Consider the following 12,612-nt stretch of genomic DNA (forward strand, 5'->3'; position numbering starts at 1 on the left):
AAATAAAAATAAAAACCAGCTGGTACATATGGAACAACATTGTGCCACTGCTGTGGAAAAAATACATGCCCACGGGATTTGTACCTACACTTTACTGATTGCCAGGTCGAAACTTTACCACTGAGCTACTGTCACTGGGCCTATAATGGTGTGGGAAAAATGCCTGAACTCAACAAAGAGATGGATGTATTTAATAAAAATAAAACCACACACCATAAAATCCCCTCTTATTAAGCAGGCAATACAAATATGATCCGTGTGTTCCTCATGACTGTACATCTGAAATGACTGTACAGATGTACTGTCATGAAATGACATGAATGAGAAGCAGTTTGCCTCTGATCATGTCCACATCTGCTGGCGCGTGTCCTGCCCGACACATGTCCTGTCCGACATGCGTGTCTTGTGGGTGGTGCCGCCGCAGGACTGACACTGTCATGTGGAACAGAGCTCATGTGGGTGACGTGACGTCAGATCGCCCATTGTGTGTTCTGATCTGACGGTCCGTTTCAACCTGGGGGCAGCCTGTCAATGACGATATATGTTTTTATTTATGTCCACCATGAGGACAGCAAGCAGGACAACACACATCACAGTGGGCAGTTGTTAGACCATGTCCGTCCAAACACAGTACATGTTGTCCAGCCGTGACGTCCAGATTCACAGCTTCCCCATAGCTGCTCCTGTTGGCGGCCACACCCCCTGTCAGTTCAGCGCACACCAACGTGTCACTGTGTCTTTTTGCAAAGCCACACTTGTAGGGCACTTAGACAAATTTTACATCCAGCTCAACAGTGATGTCTGCAGACTGTCATGCTAATAGTGCGAATGGCCACACATTTTTCTAAGTGCCAGGTGAGCAGTGTTGGATGTGGATGTTCGGTTGTGTCACCTGGAATTTGGCCAACACCTGCCGCGAGAGTGTTTAATGGGTTCGAATAGTGCACACTCTTGTCTTTCAGCTGCTGGTGTGTGCAAATAGTTCTAGCATCAGGTGTACGAGGCGTTGGAGGCAGGGACGATTTTACATGGAAAATTCAGTAAGGTATATCTTCTATTATATATTCCAAATCTAAGGAGGAAGTCTACTAGTGTGTATTAACGTTAGCTTCCCAACAGAACCGACTATGTTGTTAGCTATGCCGAACAGTGCTGCAGCCGGCTCGATAAGCTAATGTTAGCTGCTAGGTTTAGCTAATGGTACCCCCACTCCTCGCTGCTCCTTCATCCCTGCATCCTGTACATGTTCTACTAATATAATAATATTAAAAAACATATTGCATACGATTCCTGCTTCATGCACACTTCAACCAACTTCGCACTATGTATGGAGGGGCCCCTAATGTGAATCATTTTGGTTTCATGAGTATTTTGTTCTTCTCTTTGTTGGCACACTGGATTGGCACGTGTCAGTGCACGACTGTTGTTTGTTTGTTTTTGTTGTTTTTTTTTTCCTGAACATGTTAAGATAATGTGATAAGGATATCTGTAAAACTGTGTGTGTGTGTGTGTGTGTGTGTGTGTGTGTGTGTGTGTGTGTGTGTGTTTCAGCGTACTCCACTCCCACCACATCTCCAGCCCAGCGGTTTGTGAGCGTCGGACCCAGAGATCCCGGCTTAACATCCCTCAGCAACCACAGGTATCACCCCTCCTCCACCTCTCCTTGTGGATTCCAGGCATTTCCAATCTTGATGTGGACAGATAATCCCTTCAGTAAATCTGGTCCTGAATCAGAGTCTCCTTCTAGAATCCTTCCACAGGGAGGTGTCCTGATCTGGACCATCCTGATGTCTGAGCTCCTCCAAAGTCTAGAACAAATGCTAATCAGTGAACTCGTAAGGTGACACAGATCAGAATCACTGATCCCAGTGGAAGGTCACAAAGAATAAATTAAAACCTCTGAGTGCTCTATGCGCCTTTGATCATCAGCTCGTTTGTGAAGAAATCCTTTGAAAAAAAAGCTTAGGAAGAAAGAACAAACGATCGAACAACTGGACAAAAAAAAATCCACCTTCAAATCTAAATAGCAAAGAAACAAGATAACTTTAAATTAATTTTAATATGTTTTCTTTTTTAATTGTCAGTATGTTGACAGTACAGCAAGAATATGACCAGGTCAGTGTTTTGAGGTTTTTGTTTTGCTTTTTTTTTTTTATAATTGATTGATTTTAATCAACCTGGAGTTGCTCCTGAGGCACAGGAATCAGTCTGACAGATTCTGCCAAAAACTGCCAAACTCTGCATGCGTGTTTTTCTGAGCTGAAGAAAGAAGAAAATGAGAGAGAGAAAGAGAGATGTGGAGAGAGTAAATCAGGAAGTGCAAGAGATTACTAAGGATGAAGTGAGGGCATCTATAAAGAGGATGAAGAGTGGAAAGGCAGTTGATCCAGATGACATTCCAGTGGAAGCAAGGAATGTTTAGGAGGGATGGCAGTGGAGTTTCTAAACTGTTTAATAAAATTCTTGGAAAGTGAGAGGATGCCTGAGGAGTGGAGACAAAGCGTACTGGTTACTATTTTTAAGAACAAGGGTGATGTGCAGAGCTGCAGTAACTACAGAGGCATAAAGTTGATCAGCCACAGCATGAAGTTATGGAAAGAGTAGTAGAAGCTAGGCTTAGAAAAACAGGTGAAGATCTGTGAGCAGCAATATGGTTTCATGCTGAGAAAGAGCACTACGGATGCAATGTTTGCTCTGAGAATACTGATGGAGAAGTACAGGAGAAGGACAGAAAGAGTTACATTGTGTGTTTGTGGATTTAGAGAAAGCTTATGATAGGGTGCCAAGAGAAGAGTTATGTATTGTATGAGGAAGTCTGGAAGTGGCAGAGAAGTATGTGAGGGAATGTGCAGAACATGTACAGGACAGTGTGACAGCGGTGAGATGCGCAGTAAGAATGACAGACTCATTCAAGGTGGAGGTGGGATATACACAGGATCAGCTCTGATGGTCCTTCTTGTTGAAAATGGCGACGGACAGTTGACGGATGAGATAAGACAGGAGTCTTCATGGACAATGATGTTTGCAGATGACATTGTGATCTGTAGTGAGAGTAGAGAACAAGTTGAGTCTTGTCTGGCGAGGTGGAGATATGCTTTGGAGAGAAGGGGAATGAAAGTCAGACTGAGTACATGTGTGTGAAAGAGAGGGAGCCCAGTGGAATAGTGCAGTTACAAGGCAGGAGGAGAAGAGGGAGGTCAGAGAGGAGGTTTATGGATGGGCTGATGGAGGACATGCAGGTGGTTAGTGAGACAGAGGACAGGGTGCGATAGAGACAGATGAGCTGCTCTTCAGTTTTAGAGTGCATGCTAAGGCCATGTGCTGTGACTAGAGGACATGGGGCTCAACCCTTTCTCTGAACTAGCTACTGTCTGTAAAAGGGCACTCAGAGAGAATTTGCTGCATCCCAGTCAAGCCAGCAAGGAACGGGTACCTGCCTTGGCTGGTAAAGTAACTTTGATGGACTGACGTCTTGTCCAGGAGGAGTCATAGTTTCTCGTCTGTTTTATGCTGCGGTGTCTGGCAATAAGCACTGGCACCAACCAAAGGGTCTCCGGGTTGAGACTGGATTTAGTGATTTCATCCACTCTAGTAGACTGCTTGTGTCTGAAAATACCCTCCACCCCCACCCCATGAGATCTGGACCAGGGTTGACCTGTAGACAATGAAAGGATCCTGATTGTGGCCTTGATCCTGATCCTGAAGCTTTGTTTGTGATGACTGACCTCACACCAAAAGGTTCTGGGTTCGTCCTCAGTCTGCACACACTCTTCTGTGTCCCACAGACAAACAGTCACTGATCTCACAGTGTCAATCATCACAGTAACACCAGAGTTTATCAATGATGCTGATCAGAACCGTGAATCCACCTGATGCCTGCATGTGCACAACGGCTGTGTTTAGATAGTGTAAACATGCAGGGTGGAGCCTGACTGCCAGCTGATTTATGAAGAGTGTAAGGACGGAAAACCCTGATTTAAAACACACACACACAGCGCGCAGAGGACAGCGAGCTGGATGTCCTCAGCAGACAGTCGAGACATGTTTGATCGCTGGTGTGTGTGTGTGTGTGTGTGTGTGCGCGCGGCGCGCATGAGTGTGCGTGTGTGTGGCCGGCCTACTGCACCGGGCCGTTATTGTATTGATTCTGTCACCAGCGCACACTCACACACACACAGAAGTGGTGCAGAAACATCAGCTCTGGATTTGTCTCCCAACTGTCTCATAATTTGAATTTGAATAAATAATTTTATGTCAATTTCATCATCCTTTAAAAACTAAGGACCCTGTCCCACTGGTGTTTAGGAGGATTTGCGTATGGATTGCGCACAAAATTGGCCCGTATTCGCCAAACATCCGCAATATCCGTGTCACATGCCTGTATGAGTCGGCCGTCATTCGAACACGCCCGTGATCATCCGCAGAGGCACGCATGATAATATCCGCCTTACATACGCCATATATACACAATACATACTCTATGCGCTGTATATCTGATTTGCGGCTTGGCAGCGGACCGGGACAGTGTGTAAAACAGATATATATCGTGCCCATCATGTCCACATCACAAATTAGCGAATGCATACAGATTGGCCACGAATAAAGCGTTTTTATTACATCTGCTTTGCAGCTGATTTGCGGACATCTGTGAATGCATAACAAACACGTCACGTAAACCCAAAGTACTATATGTGGCAGAAAGTGACATACCTGCCAGTCAGTGCCGGTCCGGCTGTGTAGATCCGTGGTTGTTGTGTGGCCTTGCCTTGCAGTGTGGAGCGCCTTGGGGCAACTGTTTGTTGTGATTTGGTGCTATATAAGAAAAAAGTTGATTGATTGATTGATAGATCCACAAAGGTGTAGCTGCTGCAATCCAAGACTTTTATTTAACACCAACAAAAGGAAGAGTTGCTGTTTAGCCACAACTCACTCAAAAAAAAAAAAAACACCGTCTCACACCCAAGTGGCTTCCCCCCTCCCGCTCCCCAAACTCATGAACAGTTAACCCTCGCATGACAAAATGAACATTAACTCTGTGATCAACTTGTCGAAGTCCAGCAAATGCTCCAGAGCCTGTATTGTTGGTGTGAATAGTGATGCCGACGGCCTGAGTGCGCTTCTTTTACGACCGCAATGCAGATGCCGTGCACACGCAACACGTGCGCGATGCATTCATAATACACCCGTAATCTCAATGTGTCGGATCAGTTTCCTCACTACATGTGTTATATAACTGTGATTGTTCATCATATATTCGCTATATATTATTAATATATCCATAATTCATACTGCGACATTTGTCTTTTTGGCAATTTTTGTTGCAGACGACAACGAACGCCCGCAATGTGTGTACTCAATTCATGCGCAATTAATCCTCTCCCCAGTGGGACAGGGCCCTAAGTTTGGTACATCACTGATGGAGAGATTCTGTGATGACAGTAAATGTGTGTGTGAGTGTGTGTATGTCAGTCACATGGCTGGCATGCAGGTTCGAGACAGAGAGATGGCCCTGTGTAGCAAACAGGCCCTCTTTTCATCGCCATGGTGACACAGTGGATGGTCTCAGCTTGTGTGTGTGTGAGTGTGTGTGTAGGGGGAGGAGTCAGATGACATGGGCATTGAAAGAAGCATGACAGAGTGAGTGGGCATGGTGCCTACATGGGTCAGTTTGGTCACTTTAGTGGTTGCCAACAGCAACAGTGGTGGTTGCCATGGTAATGAGGATGGAGGGAGGCAGTTGGCATCTCACAGTGCCCATAAACCAACACAAACACATGGGAGACGACCTGGATTGTGAGGGAGCAGTTACGACACTGAGACCATGTGGTACATTTTCTTGAGCCTGCTTGCGCAGGTGGATCAAGGACACGCCCCCTTATCACCTAGCTGTGGAAGGTGGGTGGCTGCTTTCAGGACTTGGCTGGGTGGCGGATGCTGTGACCTTGCTTGGCGGGATGGTGAGGATAAATCGTGGGTTTGACTGGAACGTGTCTCCAGACTGTTGAAAGGTGTTTGGGTTTGTTTGTTGTGTTTGTTGGTTTGTTTTTGTTTTGTGTTTGTTTTACACACCTCTCTGCAGCTTCTCTCCCCCTGCCATCCCCTCATTACCCCATCCCCCTAGAGACGGTGCCTGCTCCCAGACTACCAATAACCAGCAAAAATCTATTTAAGCATAAAAATTCAAAAAGAAAAAATAATATAGCACCTTCAACTGCACCACAGACTAAAACAGTTAAATGTGGTCTGTTAAACATTAGGTCTCTCTCTTCTAAGTCCCTGTTAGTAAATGATATAATAATTGATCAACATATTGATTTATTCTGCCTTACAGAAACCTGGTTACAGCAGGATGAATATGTTAGTTTAAATGAGTCAACACCCCCGAGTCACACTAACTGTCAGAATGCTCGTAGCACGGGCCGAGGCGGAGGATTAGCAGCAATCTTCCACTCCAGCTTATTAATTAATCAAAAACCCAGACAGAGCTTTAATTCATTTGAAAGCTTGTCTCTTAGTCTTGTCCATCCAAATTGGAAGTCCCAAAAACCAGTTTTATTTGTTATTATCTATCGTCCACCTGGTCGTTACTGTGAGTTTCTCTGTGAATTTTCAGACCTTTTGTCTGACTTAGTGCTTAGCTCAGTAAGATAATTATAGTGGGCGATTTTAACATCCACACAGATGCTGAGAATGACAGCCTCAACACTGCATTTAATCTATTATTAGACTCTATGGCTTTGCTCAAAAAGTAAATGAGTCCACCCACCACTTTAATCATATCTTAGATCTTGTTCTGACTTATGGTATGGAAATAGAAGACTTAACAGTATTCCCTGAAAACTCCCTTCTGTCTGATCATTTCTAATAACATTTACATTTACTCTGATGGACTACCCAGCAGTGGGGAATAAGTTTCATTACACTAGAAGTCTTTCAGAAAGCGCTGTACCTAGGTTTAAGGATATGATTCCTTCTTTATGTCTCTAATGCCATATACCAACACAGTGCAGAGTAGCTACCTAAACTCTGTAAGGGAGATAGAGTATCTCGTCAATAGTTTTACATCCTCATTGAAGACAACTTTGGATGCTGTAGCTCCTCTGAAAAAGAGAGCTTTAAATCAGAAGTGTCTGACTCCGTGGTATAACTCACAAACTTGTAGCTTAAAGCAGATAACCCGTAAGTTGGAGAGGAAATGGCGTCTCACTCATTTAGAAGATCTTCACTTAGCCTGGAAAAAGAGTCTGTTGCTCTATAAAAAAGCCCTCCGTAAAGCTAGGACATCTTTCTACTCATCACTAATTGAAGAAAATAAGAACAACCCCAGGTTTCTTTTCAGCACTGTAGCCAGGCTGACAAAGAGTCAGAGCTCTATTGAGCTGAGTATTCATTAACTTTAACTAGTAATGACTTCATGACTTTCTTGCTAACAAAATTTTAACTATTAGAGAAAAAATTACTCATAACCATCCCAAAGACGTATCGTTATCTTTGGCTGCTTTCAGTGATGCCGGTATTTGGTTAGACTCTTTCTCTCCAATTGTTCTGTCTGAGTTATTTTCATTAGTTACTTCATCCAAACCATCAACATGTTTATTAGACCCCATTCCTACCAGGCTGCTCAAGGAAGCCCTACCATTATTTAATGCTTCGATCTTAAATATGATCAATCTATCTTTGTTAGTTGGCTATGTACCACAGGCTTTTAAGGTGGCAGTAATTAAACCATTACTTAAAAAGCCATCACTTGACCCAGCTATCTTAGCTAATTATAGGCCAATCTCCAACCTTCCTTTTCTCTCAAAAATTCTTGAAAGGGTAGTTGTAAAACAGCTAACTGATCATCTGCAGAGGAATGGTCTATTTGAAGAGTTTCAGTCAGGTTTTAGAATTCATCATAGTACAGAAACAGCATTAGTGAAGGTTACAAATGATCTTCTTATGGCCTCGGACAGTGGACTCTCTCTGTGCTTGTTCTGTTAGACCTCAGTGCTGCTTTTGATACTGTTGACCATATAAATTTTATTACAGAGATTAGAGCATGCCATAGGTTATTAAAGGCACGCGCGCTGCGGTGGTTTGAATCATATTTGTCTAATAGATTACAATTTGTTCATGTAAATGGGGAATCTTCTTCACAGACTAAAGTTAATTATGGAGTCCACAAGGTTCTGTGCTAGGACCAATTTTATTCACTTTATACATGCTTCCCTTAGGCAGTATTATAGACGGTATTGCTTAAATTTTCATTGTTACGCAGATATACCCAGCTTTATCTATCCATGAAGCCAGAGGACACATCACCAATAGCTAAACTGCAGGATTGTCTTACAGACATAAAGACATGGATGACCTCTAATTTCCTGCTTTTAAAACTCAGATAAAACTGAAGTTATTGTACTTGGCCCCACAAATCTTAGAAACATGGTGTCTAACCAGATCCTTATCTGGATGGCATTACCCTGACCTCTAGTAATACTGTGATAAAATCTTGGAGTCATTTTTGATCAGGATATGTCATTCAAAGGCATATTAAACAAATATGTGGACTGCTTTTTTGCATTTACAATATCTCTAAAATAGAAAGGTCTTGTCTCAGAGTGATGCTGAAAAACTAATTCATGCATTTATTTCCTCTAGGCTGGACTATTGTAATTCATTATCAGGTTGTCCTAAAAGTTCCCTAAAAAGCCTTCAGTTAATTCAAAATGGCAGCTAGAGTACTGACGGGGACTAGAAGGAGAGAGCATATCTCACCCATATTGGCCTCTCTTCATTGGCTTCCTGTTAATTCTAGAATAGAATTTAAAATTCTTCTTCTTACTTATAAGGTTTGAATAATCAGGTCCCATCTTATCTTAGGGACCTCGTAGTACCATATCACCCCAATAGAGCGCTTCGCTCTCAGACTGCAGGCTTACTTGTAGTTCCTAGGGTTTGTAAGAGTAGAATGGGAGGCAGAGCCTTCAGCTTTCAGGCTCCTCTCCTGTGGAACCAGCTCCCAATTCAGATCAGGGAGACAGACCCCCTCTACTTTTAAGATTAGGCTTAAAACTTTCCTTTTTGCTAAAGCTTGTAGTTAGGGCTGGATCAGGTGACCCTGAACCATCCCTTAGTTATGCTGCTATAGACGTAGACTGTGGGGGGTTCCATGATGCTGAGTGTTTCTTTCTCTTTTTGCTCTGTATGCACCACTCTGCATTTAATCATTAGTGATTGATCTCTGCTCCCCTCCACAGCATGTCTTTTCCTGGTTCTCTCCCTCAGCCCCAACCAGTCCCAGCAGAAGACTGCCCCTCCCTGAGCCTGGTTCTGCTGGAGGTTTTTCCTGTTAAAAGGGAGTTTTTCCTTCCCACTGTAGCCAAGTGCTTGCTCACAGGGGGTCGTTTTGACGTTGGGGTTTTACATAATTATTGTATGGCCTTGCCTTACAATATAAAGCACCTTGGGGCAACTGTTTGTTGTGATTTGGCGCTATATAAAAAATTGATTGATTGATTGATTGTTTGGCTACAGCAGTTCAGACGTGGTAATGTTTTGGTTTTACGATGAAAGTTTTTCTTTTGCTCGCTCTCTCTCTTTCCTCACGGTGTGATGGCTTTCTCTGAATCACAGCCGTCAGCATCAGCCTGCTGTATGCCACATTAGCCCCCCCACCACCAACACACACACACACACACACACACCGGTCGGTGAGAGTTTCATCTTCTCTGAGAGTCTTCTCGGGACAGAGGGAGGAGCTGCAGTGCAGCGTGAGCGGCAGAGGGCGAGAGACACAGACAGAGAGAGAGAGAGAGAGGTAGAAAAGTCCAGCGTCAGCAAGTCGTATTGATTAAAAACTAACCTTCCAGTCGTCTCCTCTATCACTGCTGCTGCACACACGCACACACACACACTCCTCTGCTGTCTTTGTGGGACGCATCCATTCTGCATGCCAACCGCCCTCAGCCTCTTTGGGATTAATGCCCTCTGACCTGGACTTCAAACCTTTTCCTATGATCCTAGCCCCTCCCTGTGGTATGATGTCATTCAGATGATTTGCATAAATCATTAGTCTTGAATGGAGGCGTGTGATCATTTAAAAAAGTTGCATCATGTGACTGCAGAAAAATATAATGCTCTTTATGGAAGAGTCTATAATGACCAGCATGCATTGCAGCAGTGACATCCCACTGACCTACTGCCATCTGCTGGACGTGATTGTTTTTGTCTGGTGGTCAACTCACTCACTAATTAATAACTTCAGCGTTTAGAAGCAGTTTATCAACCACAAGCACAAAAAACTTTACCTGCAGTTTCTGTACATTTACAGAGTTCATCGTGTTCCCACATGTTCCAACGCGTTCCAACACGTTCCCACATGTTCCAACGCGTTCCAACACGTTCCCACATGTTCCAACGCGTTCCAACACGTTCCCACGTGTTCCATCATGTTCCAACGCGTTCCCATCAGCATCTGGACTTGGATCCATAAACATACACAAGTTGTTCAGGGCTGGAGATCAGGACTTGAGGTCTAGCTCTCCTGCATTGTCTAACTCACTCACATGTCCAGCAGCTCATCTGCTCTGAGGTTCTCCATCACCTCTCCCACCCAATTCATGGACAGGCCCCACCAGGCTAACCCCCCCCGTGTGACTCCATATACAGGTGCATCTCAAAACATTAGAATATCGTAGAAAAGTTCAGTATTTTTAATCAGGTATTTCAGAGAGCAAAAATTTTAAGATATTCTAGTTTCAACACATAGAAACTAAAATGTTTCAGTCATTTTTTAATTATTTTTTTATATATAATTACAGCCAACAACTTAAAAAAAAAACAGAAAAAGCATTTCTCAAAAACATTAGACTATTTGAGCAGATCATTTTTTTAAAAAGGGTTTAGAACACAGAAATGTCTCACTTCTGAAAAGTATGTTGATTTTTTTTTTCACTGCTGGACAAGTGGTTAGAGCACTTGGTTTCAGTGCAGAAGGTTCCCAATTCAAATCCCACCCCTGCCACATTTCTCCATGTAATGCGGTGTTGCATCAGGAACGGCATCCGGTGTAAAACCTGTGCCAAATCAACATGTAAATCCACCTTGTGGCGACCCTGAGTGCAAACAAGGGAGCAGCCGAAGGGTCTTACTTCCTGTGTCAGTGTAGTGTGGAGGTAGGTGATCAGCCTGTGGACCTGCTGAGGTGAAGTCCAGGTTGATTTGCTCAGCCTTCGTGCGTCTGGGTTGTTGGCTCTGACGCGCGCGTTAGATAATCTGTGTTCATAAAATAGACTTGTTTGTTATTGAAGTGAAGGCGTAAATTAAAATCGTGCACTGCGGCTCTGTGTTGAGCTCAGCAGCAGCACTGATTGGCCGCTCGCTCCGCTGACATCTTGTGTATGAAATGAAGTCAGATGTTTTGATCTGACATTATGAGATTTCACATTTGTTTGGACAGACAACTGGAACTAAGCCTTAACTTGCCCTCAGAGAATTTCTAGTTGCACAGGACAAGTGGACAACTATTAAACTCCAGCCCTGTCAGAGTGACCACGCCCCTAATTATTCATAACTTTATGGTTTAAAATGGCTGAAACTCATGTTACCATGACAGGAACACTTGACCAGGCTGTAAACATGTTATTTGTGTTGAAATTTGGGAGAGTTGACCTGGGTTTCTACAGGAAGACTGACTTTTTTCACCAGCCTCAAGTGGCCATTTGAGAAACTGCAAGATTTTCCACTTCTGCATTTGCTTCATTTATCAGCATCGGGCTGCAGGTTTGTTTGTGGTGTCGTTATGATTTATTAGCTGCAGCTGTATGAAAATACTTTCCCCCCTTTTCTTGGATTGCGACCCAGAGGTTTTAAAGGTTCCAGCAGAGGGCGATAGATGATGAGCTGATTTGGTAAAAATTGGAATGTTTTGTGATGGCAGACCTATCTTCCTAACGCTGATCTTTGTCTTTCCACAGTGGTACCTGGGATAAGGACCCCAGCAGCCCCTCCCTCCCACCTGTACAACAGATTTGCTGCAACCCTTCACTTTCAATGCCAGCTGCAACAGAAAGCCTGATCCTTTCATGCCCCTCCCACAGAACCTTTGTCCCCCGCCCTTACACTGACTCCATCTGAACCAGCGCCACCCACAGACTCTGCAGCATCAGCATGGCTACGGCGGATCTGCTGCACCTGAACCCGGTGTTAACTGTGTGACACGTGGTTTTGATGTCCTCATGTTGTGCCAGATCCCGCTGCCCGACCCGGATCAGGCTGAGGATTCTTAAGGGGGGATAAACTGAGCCTTCTGAGCAAGACTGATGGAATCACAGAGCTTACCTTCTCAAGAAACAGCATAGACACGCTCCTGTCCTCCTTTCTTTTTTTAGAGACTTGCTGTGGTCGCGTCCCACCACCCCTCTGGTGAATTGGGGTTTGGACCGGTGGATCAGGATGGTCTGTGGTAAACTGTGAAGCGTTACCAGGCTTGGATACCGCCAGCTGTTACCTCCACACATGGATGGACTCACCTTACCCTCCATCGCCCTCTGGTGGACGGCAGGTCTTGGAAAGGGGAAAGCAACAAGGTTTTTTTTTGTTTTGTTTTTTTGACCTGAGATTTTGAGGACC

The sequence above is a fragment of the Thalassophryne amazonica genome, chromosome 10 (assembly GCF_902500255.1).
Source record: "Thalassophryne amazonica chromosome 10, fThaAma1.1, whole genome shotgun sequence".
Taxonomy (NCBI): Eukaryota; Metazoa; Chordata; class Actinopteri; order Batrachoidiformes; family Batrachoididae; genus Thalassophryne; species Thalassophryne amazonica.